Source organism: Diabrotica undecimpunctata, chromosome 10 (assembly GCF_040954645.1).
Source record: "Diabrotica undecimpunctata isolate CICGRU chromosome 10, icDiaUnde3, whole genome shotgun sequence".
Lineage (NCBI taxonomy): Eukaryota > Metazoa > Arthropoda > Insecta > Coleoptera > Chrysomelidae > Diabrotica > Diabrotica undecimpunctata.
The window spans coordinates 73,547,642-73,567,026 of NC_092812.1; the positions used below are offsets into that span (position 1 = coordinate 73,547,642).

At 33.7% G+C, this 19,385-nt stretch overlaps 1 protein-coding gene across 1 annotated transcript in view; it reads left to right on the forward strand.

Moving 5' to 3' along the window:
• The first annotated feature begins 9,707 nt into the window (after positions 1 to 9,707).
• Positions 9,708 to 19,385, forward strand: part of fuss (SKI family transcriptional corepressor fussel) — a 130,621-nt gene continuing 120,943 nt past the window's right edge. Inside the window, exon 1 of the mRNA XM_072546134.1 lies at positions 9,708 to 9,794. The gene's annotated coding sequence lies outside the window, so the exon portion shown is untranslated. The remainder of the gene's footprint in view (positions 9,795 to 19,385) is intronic.

Genomic DNA, 19,385 nt, shown 5'->3' on the forward strand with positions numbered 1-19,385 from the left:
GTCCTTGAGCTCCAAAAACAATTGAGGAATTTTATTTTTAATGCCATACAAAATTGTTAGTACCAGTAGCCGGGACAATCTTCGATTTTCGGAAAATTTTGACCACATTTTCGGTAATTTGATACAGTACGGTATTCATACACTTAGTTTCGGTTTGTTATTTAGATTACTTTTTTTGTAGTGCCGTAAATATCGGCTGGTACAGGGGGTGAAAAATGTAGGACGCAACCAATGAGGTCACTTGAGCCCATATGAAACTTACTGATTTAAATTTAGTTGCATAAAATAATAACATTTTTGGACATTCCGTATATTTTTCAAGGTAGATGTGCTTGTGAGAGAAAAATTAATTTCTCTCTGATAATTGGGATATAAAGATCAAAAATTTCTGTTCGGCATTGATATATTTTGTTAATATTGATACAAATTAGATTACATTAGAAGAAGACTCAATAAAAGACCTATATAAGCGAAGATTGGACCAAAAGCTAGAAGAGTTTCGGTATGAATCATTAGAACAAACATACGAACACATAAAAAACCTGCATGAAGACAACAGCCCTAGAAGCTCTTGGAGAAGTGGACCAAAAATACACCCAACAAACTACGAAATTAACCGAAGACACACTAACATGCATAAAAGAGAAAAAAGGACTTCATATAAAATACCTGAACACAAAAAACTATGAGGACTTGGAACTATACAGAAGAAAAAATAAAGAAGTGAAAAGAAAAGTAGCAAATGAAAAAAAAAATGAAAGATGGGAAAAAACATGCACAGAGATAGAACAGCACATAGGAGGAACGAGAAATTCAGAGTCATGGCGCATCTTAAAGTCGCTCCAAAGAAATAAGACAGAGAAAATCAAGATTGGTCAAATCAAAGAAAACGAATGGCAAGAATACTATAAAAAATTGCTAACCGAAGACCGTCCCGAATTCAAACAATCAGAAATAGACGGAATAGAAATCTACACACATGACGAAATCGAATTAAGCCTAGCTGAGGTAAAAAGAACGATCAAAACTTTAAAGAACAAAAAAGCAGAAGGTCCCGGCGGAATACCAAATGAATTGATAAAAAACGGATCGGAAAAGTTATTCCGTATGATACATAAAATGTTTGAGAGAGCACTGAATGGAGAAGACTTACCGGCAGAATGGACCCAAGCATATATGACATCAATATACAAGAAAGGAAATAGAAAAAACTGCGAAAACTATCGGGGAATCAGCATTATATCGTCTATAGGCAGACTGTATGGAAAGACCATAAAGGAAAAATTAGAAATATATATACAAGATAAAATCGGAGAAGACCAGGCAGGTTTCACAGCGGGGAAAGCATGCTTAGATCACATTTACACGGTCGAACAACTAATAGAAAAAAGAATGGCCAAAAATAGATCCGTCCATCTGGCTTTTGTTGATCTTAAGAAGGCATATGACTCAATACCTAGAACCAAGCTATGGGAAGCAATGGAAGACATCGAAGTTCCACGAAGATTAATAAACGCGGTAAAAGCACTCTACAAGAATAACGAAGTAGCTATCAAAACGGGCAATAGAATATGCAGGCCATTTAAGACGACAAAGGGACTACTACAGGGTTGCTCCACATCCCCCACCCTGTTCAAAATATTCCTGGAAAAAACCCTGAAACCATGGAAAAGAAAGTGCGAAGGAATGGGTATACCAGTAAGGAACGAATATCTATATACGCTAAGTTTTGCCGACGACCAAATAGTGATCGCACAAGACGAGGATGACCTCAGTTTTATGATGAGAAAACTAAAGCAGGAATATACAAAGAATGGGATGGAAATAAACCTAAAGAAAACTGAATACCTAACAACGGAGAATACAGAAATAAAACAGCTGGAAATAGACGAAGGTAAACAAATCAAAGGAACAGACAAGTATAAGTATTTAGGTTTCGTAATATCAAACAAAGGAACAACGGAGGAAGAGATAAAAAATAGACTAGGACAAACAAGAGACTGCATACGAAAATTGAACCCGGTACTATGGGATAAGAACATCAGCATAAAAACAAAGAAAAAAATATATAATACCATGACAAGAAGTATCCTCACTTATGGGTGTGAAAATTGGACAATAAATAAGAAAACCAAAAACAGAATAAGAGCAACAGAGATGGAAATCCTAAGGAGAAGCTGCAGAGTAACAAGAAGAGACAGAATAAATAACATGGAGATTAAGAGGAGAATGGGAATGAACTCCGACATAATAGACTACATCGAACAGAAGAGATTAACATGGTACGGACATGTCAGAAGAGCAGACCAAAATCGGTGGATAAATAGAATAACAGAGTGGAGCCCGATAGGAAGAAGAAAGAGAGGCAGACCCCGAAGATCTTTCAGAGATGAGGTGGACGAAGAGTAGAAGAAACCTACAGGAAGGGGACTGGCTAAACAGGAAAAATTGGAGAAAACGGTTGAGTGAAGGAATACAGTGAAAACTGTGGAAATCCTTGTATATATATATATATATATATATATATATATATATATATATATATATATATATATATATATATATATATATATATATATATGATACAAATTATCAACAAAAACTAAATGGAAAATGGTTCTAAATGGCTTTAAAAGTATTATAGTCCAGGTTGTGAGGCCACTTCAGTAGGAAAAATGTTTCTGATTAGGTTTCTTAACGAATTCCTGTTACAAAATATCCCCTTTAAATAAATCAAAAGGGTACCGGGCAAAATTTTTGGGCATAAATTGTTTTAACAAATTTCAAAAATAACCGGTTTTTGCACATAAAATTTTTTTTAGATTTTTTCGATAATTTTAAATAAAAGTCTCTTGTTATTTTACAGGAGACACAATTTACATACAATTTACATTCATCTTTACATGGTTAATACTTTACATTGGGAACAAATTAGTTACAATACATTTTTTATAGTATATTTTGTTTTAAATGAAATTGTATTATTGTTTTTTAAAAAGTTTAATACATTTTCATAGTTGCTGCTATTTGAGATAAGTATGTCTTTTAGGTTGTTACCAAGATTGTATTTTCTTCTGGCCGCTAGGTAGTGTTAACAGTCAAGAAGTACATGTGTTACGGAAGTTGTGGTGTTGAAGTACTGGCACAAGATCTGATTACTGGAATTCATTAGGTGTCCATGTGTAAGGCGTGTGTGCCCTATTCTCAATCTTCGAATGATAGATTTGTCCTTTCTTTTCATTGCCGGGAGCTGATGGTAGAAAATGTTTGGTTGTAGATCGCTTAACTTGGTATTGCTTCTTTTTCAATGATCATTCCAAAGGTCCATTATTTTATGTTTGAGCGTTCTTTTTGGATCTGATGATGTTTGAATGTCTGTTGTTAGGATAAGAGAACATGCTTGTTTTGTTTCTTGATCGGCTTTTTCGTTACCTGGAATACCAACGTGTGATGGGATCCATAATATTGTTACCATAATTCCATTAGTTTGAAGACGATTGCATATACTCTGGATTTCTTGAACTATTGGGTGGATAGAATGTACGTTTCTTATGGACTGCATGGAGGACAGAGAGTCGGTGCAGATTGCTATAGTTTTATTATGGTTGAGTGGAGTTTTCACCTCTTGTAGTATTCCATATAGTTCAGAAGTGTAAATACTGCAATTCTGGAGAGTCAAAACAAGTTGACGGCGGTTGTAGTCGTTGTAACAGCACAGCCAACCCCTTCTTCAGTCTTAGATGCGTCTGAGTAAAGGATCTTATCGAAGTTGCATTAATGTAGTATTTCATAGAATCTTTGTTTGATAATGGAAGGTGATATTTTATTCTTATTATATTTGGATAATTCGATATTGAAATTTGGAAGTTTACATATCCATGGAGGAGTTTGAGGGACCGTGAAAGGGCTGGTCGACAACAGATTGATGTCTAAATAAGGAATTAACATCTGTATAGTGGACGGTACCATTCTAGGATTATTAGTAACTGGTAATTGTCTATTACCGATGAGGTTTCTTGTGGGATTTGTGGGATTTGCTGAAACTCTAGCGAAATAGAGCAGTAGAAGTTGTTGTCGTCTTAGATGAAGAGAAGGTTCGAAACATTCTACACGAATGCCTTCCACCGGACTGGATCGGTATGCTCCTAAACAGAGTCGAAGGGAGGTATTTTGGACTACATTTAGTGAATGTAGTAGTGATTTACTTGATGACATGTAGAGAACACTACCATAGTCAAGTTTGGAGCAAATAAGAGCTCGATATATTTTTAGTAGTGTTTCCTCATTGGCTCCCCAACTATAATGAGCTAGTGATTTAAGAAGATTCATTCGTTGAATGCAGTTACTTTTAAGTTTTCGAATGTGTGGTCTTCAGGAAAGTTTTTTGTCGAAAATAATGCCGAGAAGCTTTATTTGGTCTACTACTTGGCCAAAATTTCCATTCAGAGTAATGTAGGTAAAATGAATAACGTTGGATTTGGCTGGGGAGAAGTTAAATCCGGATTGACTGGGCCAGTTGTTTATACTAAGGAGAAATAGTGTGCTGCTTAGGACAGACCCTTGTGGGACATCATTTGTGGTTGTGTGTTGTGAAGAAGTTTTGCCATTAGTAATTACTTTAAAGGATCACACCGTGACAAAATTTTTTTATAAACGAATATATTACTGGATAGCTTGTTCTGGTTTAGTTTGTCTAGTATCACAAAAATCGGTATAGCGTCAAAAGCGCTTTCGATGTCAAGGGAGATTGCAATGACTTCATTTTTGTTAGATAGCGCAGTCGCAATTGTTGATTGCAGAAGTACAAAAGTACAAGATTGTCCATGATGCATCGATTTGGTCTGAAGCCTGATTGAAATTGGTCAAGGATTTTATTTTGGTCAAGGTACCAAAGTAATCTTTTATTAACCATTTTTTCTAGAAGTTTACATAATGTACAGGTGAGAGAGATTGACCTGTATGAGTTTAGCGTGTCTAGGGATTGATCACTTTTTTTGATAGGAATCGTTAGGGATTGTTTCTATAGTGATGGGAATTTTTGGGAAGACCAAATGTTGTTAAACAGTTGGAGTATTTTCTCGTATGTATTTTGGTGAAGGTTTTTTAAAAATATACCTATAGGAAATATCGTCAGGGTCTGCAGCTGAGCTTTTTGTTGAAAAAATGGCATCGTTTAGTTCTTGGAAACTGAAAGGTATATTAATGGGATGATTAGTATTGTATTTTTTTTGAGTAGCATCAATTTCGTTATGTGGATTAGTAGGATTATTGGATTTATTGAGAAGGAGTAGGGAAAGCATATCACTGATTTGTGGTCATCTGTAATTATTTTGTCCTGGATGGTGAGAGCTTGAATTTTATATGATGTGTAATGTCCTTTTATTAGCTGAGCCTGAGCTGAGCCTGAGCCTTTTGAAATCTATTAAGCCAGCTAGAGTGCGAGATTTTCGGAATCTGTTTAAAGCTCTTCTGCTTTCTTGAATTGCTGTTTTGCACGAGTTAAGACTTAAGACAATAAACCTTTTTCCATCATAACCACCTGGTCTACTTCTTCTGTTATCATCGTGCTATGATATCATTTTCTTTCCCCTAGAAAAAATCCACGTTTCGTCTGAAAATACAACTACTCGTGGATGTACTATTTCTGTTTTCCATGTATTCGTTGTGCTGCGATATCAGTTCTTTCAATTAAAGCTCTTCGATGGTCATCTTTTTTAAATTTAAAGCCCAAATCGTTTAATTTTCTACTCCAGGATATTTTACTTGTAGAACAATTTCTTTAGCCTGCAGCTCATTGATCAATGCTTCACGTGTTACATGTTTCTCTACACAGTTATTTATTTTAATATATTAATATAGAATGTTAAGTCCTACTCGTAATTTTCCACAGAAAGTTGGTTTATTTACTGTCCTGGTACATATTATATACCTACTGTATTTCGAATTGAAATTTTATTGCCCTCACGTAAATCAGTAGTTTTCTTTTTTAAACGAGGTCTGCTTTTTCCCGGAGAGGATAAAACAGGATTTTTTCTTTTTTTTTCTTTTTCGTATATTTTATACTGTTTTTCTCGCCAATTTAAGTGCGGCTGCTACCCTCTAAAACAAAGTTAAAATATTATCAATATTTTTAAGTGAAATTAAAAAAAACAAAAATAGAAAGTTGTTAATTATAAATATTTTGTTATGTAATAAATTTGGCAAATAAATAATATAAATAATATATCATATGCTTGTCATCACTAAAGCTTTACATTAGTGCACATTTAAAACTTGTACTTTTTGTACCTCTTGAATAGATGACAACTCGATAATTCAAAGTACTCGATTAAATTTAAAACGATTTCTTGTGCTTGTGAGTTAGGGGTTTTTCAGGCATAATCTAAAAAAATTCAACAAAATATTTTTTACAGGCTAGTCAACCAAATAAACAAGGATTTTAACGCCAAAAGATTGTGTTCTGCTGCTTTCTTTGACATATCCCAGGCTTTTGACAAGGTATGGCACATAGGACTACAAATAAAATTAAAGAAGCTCCTTGGGCAGCGTTTTCGGCCCAATTCTATATCTTTTATACACAGCGGACATTCCAACATCTAGTACAACTACTGCTGCAACGTATGCAGATGACACTGCTATCCTAGCATCCCACACACATCCATCAACAGCATCAAGAAATCTTCAATCAAACCTAAATAGAATTCAGCAATGGATGAAAGTATGGTGCATCAAATTTAATGGAACTAAGTCAATACATTTTACATTCACGCTATGTAAAAAACATATTTTTAACAAACGAAAACAGCTTGGACTTAAATTGAGAAATATGTATTGGATCATTGGACGCAATTCAAAACTATTTTTGGATAACAAAATTTTACTCTACAAGTTCATCCTCAAGCCCATATGGACTTATGGGATTCAGCTATGGGGCACTGCTAGCGTCTACAATACAAACATCTTACAGAGATTCCAAAACAAGGTGCTGCGTGGCATAGTCAATGCGCCATACTATGTATCCAACGAGGTGATTCAACACGACATCCCTCTAGAATCCGTGAAAGAAGCCATACAACGTTTTAGTGCTAAATACTGTGCATCCTAATGCGTTTGCTCGATAACTAAATCTGCAGAACGTCTTTGAAGTGCGTAGACTAAAACGGCAATTGCCGTCCGACTTGTCCAACTGAACATAATAAGTGTATTCAAACTAATAAAATTTTAATTTTAGAATTGTACAGAGGTTACTCACTGGAGTAACTCTCTACATGTCTGCATTTTTTACCATACCAAATGCTTATTGCCCAATGGGCAGATTGTTGTACTCAATGGAGTTAATAAAAAAAATATATTTTCTTTTTGTCATTTCTTTTACTTTTGCGAGAACTTAAACAATCCATTCCTTAATTGTGTGAATGAGGTTAACTTTGTATGTAAAATAATGGCAAAATAAAATACACTTACCATAAAATTTCAAACTCCAATATAAAATTAGTTGCGAAAACGCAACGTAAAACAAAGCAAACAAACGAAAGCAAAGTATTTGCAAAAAAAAACAGCAAAAAATTCAACAACTCACAGCCACAAGTAAACAAACCAAAAACGTCACAAAATTGTACTTAAAATCTGAAAACGTCCCCACGCGTCTTTTTGTACCTATCTCTTTTTGACGTACTGAGTCTAGAGCGTTCATAAAAATAATATGTGTCTTTATTTAATAACAGGCGGTAACTGGTTTGTCTTTAGATTCATGCGTGGAAGACAATGTGGCTAGATAAAAAGTATGTGTTTTATCTCATCAGGTATTAACGACGCATGGGTAAAGAACCATAGACTCAACTGTGTGTAAGCTAACCAACTTAGTTTTGTTTTTTGTTTCAACGTTAGTCGTCTGATACTTGTTATACCTTATGCATACTGTACACAAAGCTGAAAATAAAAAAGTTAATAATATAAAATTGATATTTTAATACTTTGAATATGACAGTAAAAAACTAGTAAAATCCAAAGTTGATTATCTATTTGTATTAATAAATTCACGTATTATTATTTATAAGTCAGAATATCTTAAAACTATCACTGTTTCCTATTCTTAGAAAATGCCTCAGCAAACATTTCTTTGAAATGTCCTTATTACTCGCCCCTTAAGTTAAATTCGCATTCCTTTGTAATCAACATTGTCTCCAAGTGAAAAGACGTAAGAATTAAAAAGTAGAAATCCTTAAAAAACGGTATTTATGTATCACATTTTGAAGGCAACCGTCGGGATGTATCCAAAGTTCCATTGGTCAATTATCAAGGGTTGGAAACACTTCTCCGCTGTCAATGCTCTTCCAACTTTTCTATTGGGCAAAACAGAGGGTTGAAGTGTAAACACAACCCCTAGTCAGTGTTTAAGGCGGAGCTTTGGAAATGTGATTTGCCATGTAACAAATATTCTCATTTCATCTCTAAGGGTTGAAAGGTTCACAGCTCATGGAGGTTTGAAGTTTTGTTTTTGTGATACATGTGGATTTTTACTATTGTTTTGGGATTTACCGATCAAATATTTAATGTAAGTGGAATTTAAGTAAATTCTTTTGAAAATTATATTTTCTAATATTGGAAATATTTTTAATATACAATTGTAAGAATTATATTTAATTTAATAAATTAAAAAGTTTATTTCCGGTTTGCTCAAATAAAACCACGATGTTTAAATTGATTTTAAAATACATTTAAAATAAATAAATTAATAAAAATAAAAGTTTTTATAAATATTAAAAATTATTTAATCTGTAGCTATGTTTATTATAGCTGCAGTTTAATTTTATGCAGGATGATAGTGATATTATCTTAGATTAACTTTAATCTAAGGATATTATTACATAGTCTATCTTAATAAAATATTTTTAACAAACTAGTATAATATAAAGATTACTTTTGAACTATTCTACAAAACTTTTACTAAATTCAAAAAGTTAAAAAGCATTTACCTGCATAAATTAAAGAGCCTTTATAGACTTTACCTGCAGGAAGAAATGCTACATTAGCAGACGACATAGTACTATGTATTATGTCCAAACAAAATCTAAATCCTATATTAAAACTTTTGCAAAATAATACAACTCTCTGTCTTTACATAATCATTTATCTGATTATATTTATCATCATTATCATCATACTGTTTGCCTCTAACTTTATGGGCGGTCGGATTTCCTAATTACAGTTCTGGGTCATACTAATACTAATCTTCTTCACCTAAGTATTGACTAAATGTGTTTCACTAGACGTTCTTTGATCTTCTGCCCTACTCGTTGCAGGAATCTGTAACTCAGCGATTCTTCATGTTGAGTGAATATATCGTTTTAGCTTTAAATTAGCTCTATCCATCTTACCACTATTTTGTATCATTTTGTTATACAGAACTTTGTCAAGTGCCTTTTGATAATCACTGAAGCAGACGTATATATTATAGTTCATATCTCTACATCTTTGGAATAGCACTAGTATGCTCGATAGGGATCCCAGACCTTTCATAGAAAAAAAGTGTGTTGATGATACTTTTTCTTTGCAGCTTTTGTATAATCTTTGATGTATGAATTTTAAAAACAGCTTCAACAAGTGACTTATGAGACTTTTGTTCTGTAATCACTGCACTTTTCGCCCCTCTGCTGTATTTTTCCAGTAACAAATATTCTCATTTCATCTCTAAGGGTTGAAAGGTTCACAGCTCATGGAGGTTTGAAGTTTTGTTTTTGTGATACATGTGGATTTTTACTATTGTTTTGGGATTTACCGATCAAATATTTAATGTAAGTGGAATTTAAGTAAATTCTTTTGAAAATTATATTTTCTAATATTGGAAATATTTTTAATATACAATTGTAAGAATTATATTTAATTTAATAAATTAAAAAGTTTATTTCCGGTTTGCTCAAATAAAACCACGATGTTTAAATTGATTTTAAAATACATTTAAAATAAATAAATTAATAAAAATAAAAGTTTTTATAAATATTAAAAATTATTTAATCTGTAGCTATGTTTATTATAGCTGCAGTTTAATTTTATGCAGGATGATAGTGATATTATCTTAGATTAACTTTAATCTAAGGATATTATTACATAGTCTATCTTAATAAAATATTTTTAACAAACTAGTATAATATAAAGATTACTTTTGAACTATTCTACAAAACTTTTACTAAATTCAAAAAGTTAAAAAGCATTTACCTGCATAAATTAAAGAGCCTTTATAGACTTTACCTGCAGGAAGAAATGCTACATTAGCAGACGACATAGTACTATGTATTATGTCCAAACAAAATCTAAATCCTATATTAAAACTTTTGCAAAATAATACAACTCTCTGTCTTTACATAATCATTTATCTGATTATATTTATCATCATTATCATCATACTGTTTGCCTCTAACTTTATGGGCGGTCGGATTTCCTAATTACAGTTCTGGGTCATACTAATACTAATCTTCTTCACCTAAGTATTGACTAAATGTGTTTCACTAGACGTTCTTTGATCTTCTGCCCTACTCGTTGCAGGAATCTGTAACTCAGCGATTCTTCATGTTGAGTGAATATATCGTTTTAGCTTTAAATTAGCTCTATCCATCTTACCACTATTTTGTATCATTTTGTTATACAGAACTTTGTCAAGTGCCTTTTGATAATCACTGAAGCAGACGTATATATTATAGTTCATATCTCTACATCTTTGGAATAGCACTAGTATGCTCGATAGGGATCCCAGACCTTTCATAGAAAAAAAGTGTGTTGATGATACTTTTTCTTTGCAGCTTTTGTATAATCTTTGATGTATGAATTTTAAAAACAGCTTCAACAAGTGACTTATGAGACTTTTGTTCTGTAATCACTGCACTTTTCGCCCCTCTGCTGTATTTTTCCAGTATTATATATCTCATTGACAATGATAGCTAATTCTTTCCTGAAGTTCTCATCGAAGAGTTTGTTGATCTATGACTGACCTTCATCTGGATCACAAGCTCTTACATCTTTAAGAGATATTGCTGCTTCCACTTCCTCTTAAAGGATGTCTGGGCCTATTTTTTATGTATTTGTTATTTGTTGTTCTGCTCTTAGATCTGAAAACAATTTTTTTTATGAGATTTTTCCTATGTTAATTTGATTTATTTAATTTGACTTTTTATTGTGTCGTGTTTTATTTGTGATATTTCGATGTTTCTCCATTTATTTTTAAATTCTTTTGCTTCTCTAATTTTTCTCCTAATTTGGATGACGTACATTTCCGTGAATCATTATCTATTTTGCACTTTCACGTTTCTTCCATTAATTGCAGGACCTCATTACTCATTCAAGGTTTCTTCTTGTCTAAACTTGATGTCAGTATTTCTTTGTTTATAGTTTTCGTTACTTCGACGATTTTATTTATTTTTTCTTCAACTTCTAAGCTGTTTTTTACACCAAGTAAAGCGTTATTAAGCCTATCCATGATTCCAGATCCTTAAAACTAATAAATTTCAAAATCAATTCACCACCCACTGTTATCCTCTTATATAACTCTATTTTTAAATGAACTTTCTCTTTAGTCTTGATCCCCTGGAGGAAGTGTAGTGGTCGTCGTGATATCCCCGTGATATGTGGTTCGTCTCTATAGACATCTTCGAAGAGTCTCTTACAGATCTGTAGTTGTTTTAGAATAGAAATATTTGTTTTACGTTCAATCCATAGAATTCGCAACATTCTTCTCCAGTAAGACATTTCATTGATGTCTATCTTTCCCCTTTCTAATTGCCGCAATGCCCAAGATTTACCTCCATATGTCCGTACTGGTAATATTACTCAGTTGACCAATCCCATATTTAGGATTTTGAAATATTGAAGTCTTTCCATATTTTAGCCATCTTTCCCATAACGATTTTGGCTCGGTCACATCTATGTTTTATCTTCTCCTGGAGTGATCCTGTATTTGTGAACAATGATCCCAGATACAAGAATGAGTTTATAACATCGAAGCGATCAATTTTGGTTATATGTGGATGATTGTTGTGTTGCCTATCCACTATCATGATTTTTGTCTTTGCTATATTTAAGTCCAGACCAAACTATTTCCTCTCATTTTCAACCAGCCGTATGAGATCAGTCAGATCTCCTTGGCTGTTGACCAGGAGGGCTGTATCGTTGGTAAAGAGTAGATTGTTTATTTTTCTGACATTTATTGAGATGCCTTTTTCCCTTCCTTCCAGCGCTCTCCTCATAATATCTTCTACGTAGATATTAAACATTTGTGGAGATAGTATACATCCTTGCCTAACACCTTATTTTGAGGTATATCAAGCACTTTTACTGATCCCGTGGTATGCGTGTCTAACTTAGTTATAAGGTAAATCAGGTGCTTTGGCACGCCCACTTAATTTAATATCAGCCATAAATGGTGCCATTTGATTTTGTCAAACGACTTGTGATAATCTATGAAGAAAATATACAGGGTGTTTCAAAAAAGTAACGCCGTCTCTAGGATAGCTAAAAAACTGGAAAATAAGATATTGCCAAAACACTGGCAACATTCTAATGAAATTTTATACGAATATGTTTTGGAAGAGTTACAAGTTTCGTTAGATACTTTGCACCGTTTTCGGTATATTCTGATTTGAAAATTATGAAGTAATAACCGATGCTGATATAAAGTAATGATAATGTTTTAATGGGTATATCTTGATTTTCTCCAAGTTTGCCATGAAAACTGACATTTATCGATTCTTATGACGATAAGTCAACAATAATTAGATTTTGAAACCTTGTTATTTGTAAAATTAGATATTGTTAATCAAAATGTACTTAAATGTTAAATACACTGACATGAGATTGACCTTAGGCGAGTATTTAGGAGACTCTAGTGCAGCTTTTACGCGTTATCCAGAAAAGTTTTCGAGAAGAAACTTACAAAGTAACAAAACATTTAGAACCGTTGAAAGAAATTCTGGTAGACCAAGAACAACAAGAGCATTGTTTTTTGGCCATTAAGAGCTGAACAAGAACAATTAGTACAAATAATATTATTTTAAATTTATATTGTGGATCAGCAATGACGGAACAATTAACAACATTAATTAATAAAATTATAAAACACAATAAAATACCGAAAGAATGGAGAACGAGTGAACTAATTCTACTATTCAAAAAAGGAGATAAAAACAGCCAGAAAACTGTAGAGGTCCACTTTAATACTTTACCAAAGAGAAAACTTTACCATAAACTTGTTAAATACTACGCTGAAACTTACAACTAAAATTTTACAAGTGCTAATAAATCAGAGGAAAAGTTTAGTAGATGAACAACAGGGTTTTCGTAGTGAAAGATCGTGTATAGATGTAATATTCGTTAAAAACAAATTATTGAGAAATCACTAGAATATAATAGGCCAGCATTTCTGAGCCTGATTAACCTAAAGAAAGCATTTGACAGAGTAAGACTCAAAGATGTAATCCATCTCCTGTATAATAGAGAAGTTCCCCTAAATATTATAAAAACTATCGAAAATATCTACCAAAACAACAAAATGGAAGTCACAATAGGTGGACAACTTACAGAACCTATAGAAATAGGCAGAGGAATAAGACAAGGAGATTCATTGAGCCCTATACTTTTCAATTTAATCATGGACGAAGTCATCAAAACCGTTAACAAAGGAAGACGATACAGAATGGGAAACAAAGAAATAAAAATACTTTGTTACGCAGACGACGCAATATTGATAGCCCAAGATGAAGATAGTCTACAAAGACTGGTACACATATTTAACATAAGAGCAAAAGAATTTAATATGGCAATCTCATCTCAGATAATCAAAAAAAAAGTAGTCAGCAAAGAACCAACCAGATGTAAAATAAAAATTGATAGCATCAGTATTAAATAAACACTGGAAATAAAATGCCTGGGAATTACTACTGTCTAGCTATGGAGACCTGGACAAAGAAGTGGGAGATCAAGTACAAAAAGCAAATAGACTGGTATAATGCCTTAATAACACTATATGGCGAAACAGACACATTAACACTAAGATAAAATCAGGAATTTATAAAGACAGTGTAAGACTAATAATGACATATGCCTCAGAAACAAGACCCGACACAACCACAACGCAAAGGTTACTGGAAACGCCAGAGGTGAGAGTACTGAAAAGAATTACAGGAAATACGCAGAGAGATCGAAAGATAAGTGAAGAAATTAGAAGAAAATGTAACGTACAGTGTATAAATGAATGGACACACAATAGAAAAAAGAATGGAATAACCACATAAGCAGAATGGAGGAGACCCGTGTCGTCAAAATAGCAAGAGATAAGTCATCAATCGGCAGAAGAAGTATCGGACGCCCGCGCAAAAGACGGAGTGACAACCTTTCATAGAGGTATTAATCCACCAATGAACAAGCATAATTGCTTATAAAGAGGAAGAAGAAGAAGAAAATTTAGTTGATTAAGATCTAACAATTACCGTAAGGAATGTGGCAAGACAAACAAATACGTCTTCTTCGAGTACTTGGCGGATACTTAAAAAGCACCAGCTACATCCTTATCATTAAAAACAAGTTCAAGAGCTCTTTCCAGACGATCTACCGGTTAGAGTGGATTTTGTGAAATATTGCAAGAAACGACAGCCTTCAATGCAACTTTTTTAAAATGCATTCTTTTTACTTACGAGGTCACCTTTAGGTGAGAAGCTATGTTTAACTCCCATATCACATTACCACGAGTCAAAAGAGTATGACATTACCAATACTTATTTAAAGTTAATGTTTAGACAGTAACTTTAGGTAACAAATTAATAGGTTATCATATTCTATCTGGAAATTTAAATGGTGATATGTACCTTGATTTTTTAAAGAATCACTTATTCGAGATAGTAGATTTAACGCTAAACGAGCGAAGATCTTTATTTTTTATGTATTATGGAGCTCCACTGCACTTTGATGGAAGGAAGCTCCGATTCATTGGCCTCCTTGGTCATGTAATTTTTATCCTTTGGACTACACAGTTTGGTCGTATGCTAAGAAAAAAGTCTATACTACAGTGGTAAATTCATATCAAGAATTTGAAGACAGAATTTAACGTCACTTTAATGACATCATACCTGATCCCCAACCGTTTAGACGATTAATGGATTCATCAGAAAAAAGGATAGACTTGTGTATTCTTGAAAACCGTGTGTATTTTGAACACTTACTCTAATTAAATTTTATTTTATGCTCTTAGTCTTTATTTTAATTTTCTTTTTCTTATTTTTTAATTATTAAATTTATCATTACTTTCTACCAGCACCGGTTATCACTTATCATCATAAGAATCAATAAATGTCAGTTTCCCATGGCAAACTTAGAGAAAATCGAGATATATCTATTAAAACTTTATCATTACTTTATACCAGCATCTTACTAATAATACATAATAATACTTGTTACGAAACTTGTAACAAGCGCCCTATGAGAGTCAGATCATGGGATATATCAGCTTCCAAAACATATTCGTATAAAATGTCATTAAAATGCTGCCACTAGTTTCGGCAAAATCGTAGAAAATGTGTAAAATTTTTTTTGTTCAACGCCCTTTATGTTGAAAACGGATGGCGTTTATACCTTTCCTAGAGACGGTGTCACCTTTGTTTGAAACATTCTGTATAATGGGATATTAAATTCTCTTGACTTCTCGATTATTCGTCTTATATTCAAAAGGTGTTCTCGTGTACCGCTCTCTACCTTTAACAAACCCGGCCTACGAGGAATGTTTGCAGCTTCTCATTTATGATTTGGTGGCATTACTTTGCTAGCATGTGAGATAAGAGAAATAGTTTTATAATAATTGTAGCACTTTTTAAGCTAAATAATAAAGCTGCCTTTTTTTGTGTATTTTTGTAATTATCATCATCAATCAGCCAATCCCGTCCACTGCTGGACATAGGCCTCCCTCAGTTCTTTCCAGTGTTCTCTACACTGGGCCGCTTGTAGCCAGTTTCCCGCTACTCTTTTTATGTCGTCGGTCCATCTAGTCGGTGGTCGTCCTCGGCTTCTTTTATAATTTCTGGGCCTCCATTCCATAATTCGTTTTGTCCATCGTCCATCTTGTGTTCTGGCTAAGTGTCCTGCCCAGTTCCACTTAAGTCTCGTGGTTCTTTCGATGACGTCTTGAACTCCTGATCTTTGCCTGATTTGTCGGTTTGTTATGTGGTCTCTGAGGCTCACATTCAGCATTGCACGTTCCATGGCTCGTTGTGTAACTCTTAGTTTATTCGCAGATTTCTGCGTGAGTGTTAAAGTCTCTGCTCCATAAGTTTGTACAGGCAAAACACATTGGTTATAAACTTTTCGCTTGAGACACATGGGAATTGAACTTTTTAGAATATGGCTTAGTTTGCCAAATGCTGCCCATGTCAGGCCTATTCGCCTCTGTATTTCATTTGTTTGATTGTCTCTGTTTATTTTGATCTCGTGTCCCAGATATTTGTAAGTGTCTGTTTGTTGTATGGTATTATTGTCGATAGTTATATTTCCACTCATTACGAGATTTGTCATAAGTTTAGTTTTCTCAAAGTTTATCTTTAATCCTGCTCTTTCAGACAGACTTTTAAGCGAATGTAGCATAGAAACTGTATCCTGTAAGTTATCTGCGATTAATACGACATCATCTGCAAACCTCAAATGATTTAATCTTTCTCCATCTATCTGCGAGATTGACCTCGTCTAAGTACTCTGTTTGTAAAAGTGTAAATAATTTTCACCATTTAAGTTGTTTGGCAGAAAACTGGCCCTATTAGGTTATTATAAACAAAACCTGCCCAAACATTGGCTTTAAAAGTTCTTTGGTGATGATACTCTTTTTTTGCATGGGGCTTTTCTTCGGCCCAGATGTGCGTGTTGTAATGGTTCATAATGCCATTTCTGTTTAATGTAGCTTCGTCGGTAAAAAAATATGATTAATAAAATTGACATTTCCAGTGTTTTCTGTTAAAAACCAACCGCAAAACCCCATTATTTTAAGATAATCTTCATACAGTAATTCTTGAACAGTTGTTAAGTAATAAGGATGAAACTCCTGTTCCTTGAATTTTCTCCCAACTATCATGTGAAAAATATCTAACTGACTTGCCTACTTGCCGACTTGACTACTCTTGTACTACTTCCAGGTATTTCATCAATTGCTTCCAAAATATCCTCATCGTTTGTATCTACTTTTCATTGACCATTATTACCAACAAGTTGCGGTCGCGATGTGCCAGTCTCTCGTAAACGACGATCAATGGAGAGAAATAGTAGTCTCCCTGGTGTATTTCGATTAGGATATTTTTCCCCATAACGCCTTGCACCTGCTGCAATATTTCCTTGGCATGCACCTGTATTTACTAAATTTCAATAATTATATAAAACCCTAATTTAGCCAGCTCAAACTTCTTCTTCTTTGTGTGCCGTGCTTGTATTCAAGCGTTGGCTAGCTTCATATTGACAAGCTGATGAAATTATTCTCGGTCGGCAGCTAGATGAAACAGTTCCTCGACCGTTCGACCTGTCCATTGTCTAATGTTACGCAGCCAAGACAATTGTTTTCTTCCGACCCAACGTTTTCCTTCGATTTTGCCCTGAATGATTAACCGGAGTAAGCGATATTTAGGTCCTCTCATTATATGACCGAAGTATTGGACCTTTCTCATTTTGATGATGTTGATCAATTCTCGCTCTTTGTGCACGGTCTCTAGCACGCGTTCGTTAGATATGTGTGCTGTCCACGGGATTCTGAGCATGCGACGGTAACACCATAACTCAAACGCTTCTAATTTGTTAAGATTTTTTATTTTTGTTGTCCAGGTTTCACATCCATAGAACAAAGTGGACCAGACGTAGCACTTCAATACTCTTAAACGTAACGAAATTTCCTCGTCACTTTCAACCCTGCAGTCAATCCAGCTACCCAGATATCTAAAGTGTTCCACCCTTTCCAGGATTTTGTTATCTAATCTTAGTACTGAGTCTTCGATATTAATTTTTCCGACCACCATCCATTTTGTTTTTTTGCGTTGATTGTTAAGCCTTTTTCCGTGCATTCGTTGTTTACAGCATTCAACAGGGTTTGAAGATCTTCTAGACTCTCTGCCATTATTGCGGTGTCATCGGCGTATTTGATGTTGTTAATAATTTCACCACCGATCTTAACACCTTCGCGGCGATTATTTAACGCTATTTCCAAAACTGGTTCAGTGTAGGCATTAAACAACATCGGTGACATAACACATCCCTGTCTGACACCAAGCTTAAACTCAAACTCAACCCAGAATGAAATGCATATCTGCCATTTTTGAAAACGTGTACGCCATTGAATAGAAAATTTAGTGTTTCTTAATCTTCTTAAATGCACAATAATTCAAATATTTATTACTAACAATATGTATTGTTAATGCTACTGTTTAATACATAGTATCCCTAGCAACAACAAGTGTTATACAGCCAACTACAGAATTTTTGAAACATAATAAAAAGGAAACCCCATTTGATAAAAACTGGCATATCGAAAAAGTATTAAGATGCAAAAAAGTTTTAAAAGCATTGTGTTTAACTAATGGTGCCACAATAATAATTTAATTGTAATGTATACAAACATTGGGGGGATTAAGGGAACAAAACCCCCAATTATGTTTGTATAATTTTTGTAATAAGATTTTCCCTATTTTTCAGGAAGCTCGCGCCGCTCCCTTGCTGAGATTATTTTAATTTGTGCAATTTCAATAGTTCGAAATATTTGTTGCATTTAATTTACTTAAAATAATTAGGATTGCGCAAGGGTTCTTTATTGAAATCATATGTGTTTATTTATAGCCAAGTGTCCTGATTTTATTTAGACACCTATTTTACATTTTGTAATATATTTGCAAACTCGTGTTTTTCTAGAAGGGAAGTTATCTCTGAGATCTTAAAATTGAATTTAGAAGTGTTGCGGACGGTATAATTATTAAGAATTACATAATATATGGAATAATTTAAGTGCATAATAAAGTACAGAACAAATTAAAAATCATATATAATTGGCTTCAAATTTTAATATTTAAATTTTATATCGACATATTTCTTTTTCGATTCTAGAATTACATTAGTGCAAGTATTCTTTGTGCAAGTAAAAAATATATGGCAAACGAAGTCTTCAGAATATCGCCCTACCGGCTTCCGATACGTGTCTGTATCGACATGTACTGAAAAAACATGAACGGCACAGGCTGATAATTAAAGAGGTAGAGAATAAAGATATTCTATATCCAGCGGTGTGATATCGTCTGTGAGATGGTGTGTTAGTACTTAACGGTTAAAAATCAATTAGTGGGACAGATACTGCCGTCTTTACGCCCACAAATTACTATACTAGTATAGTG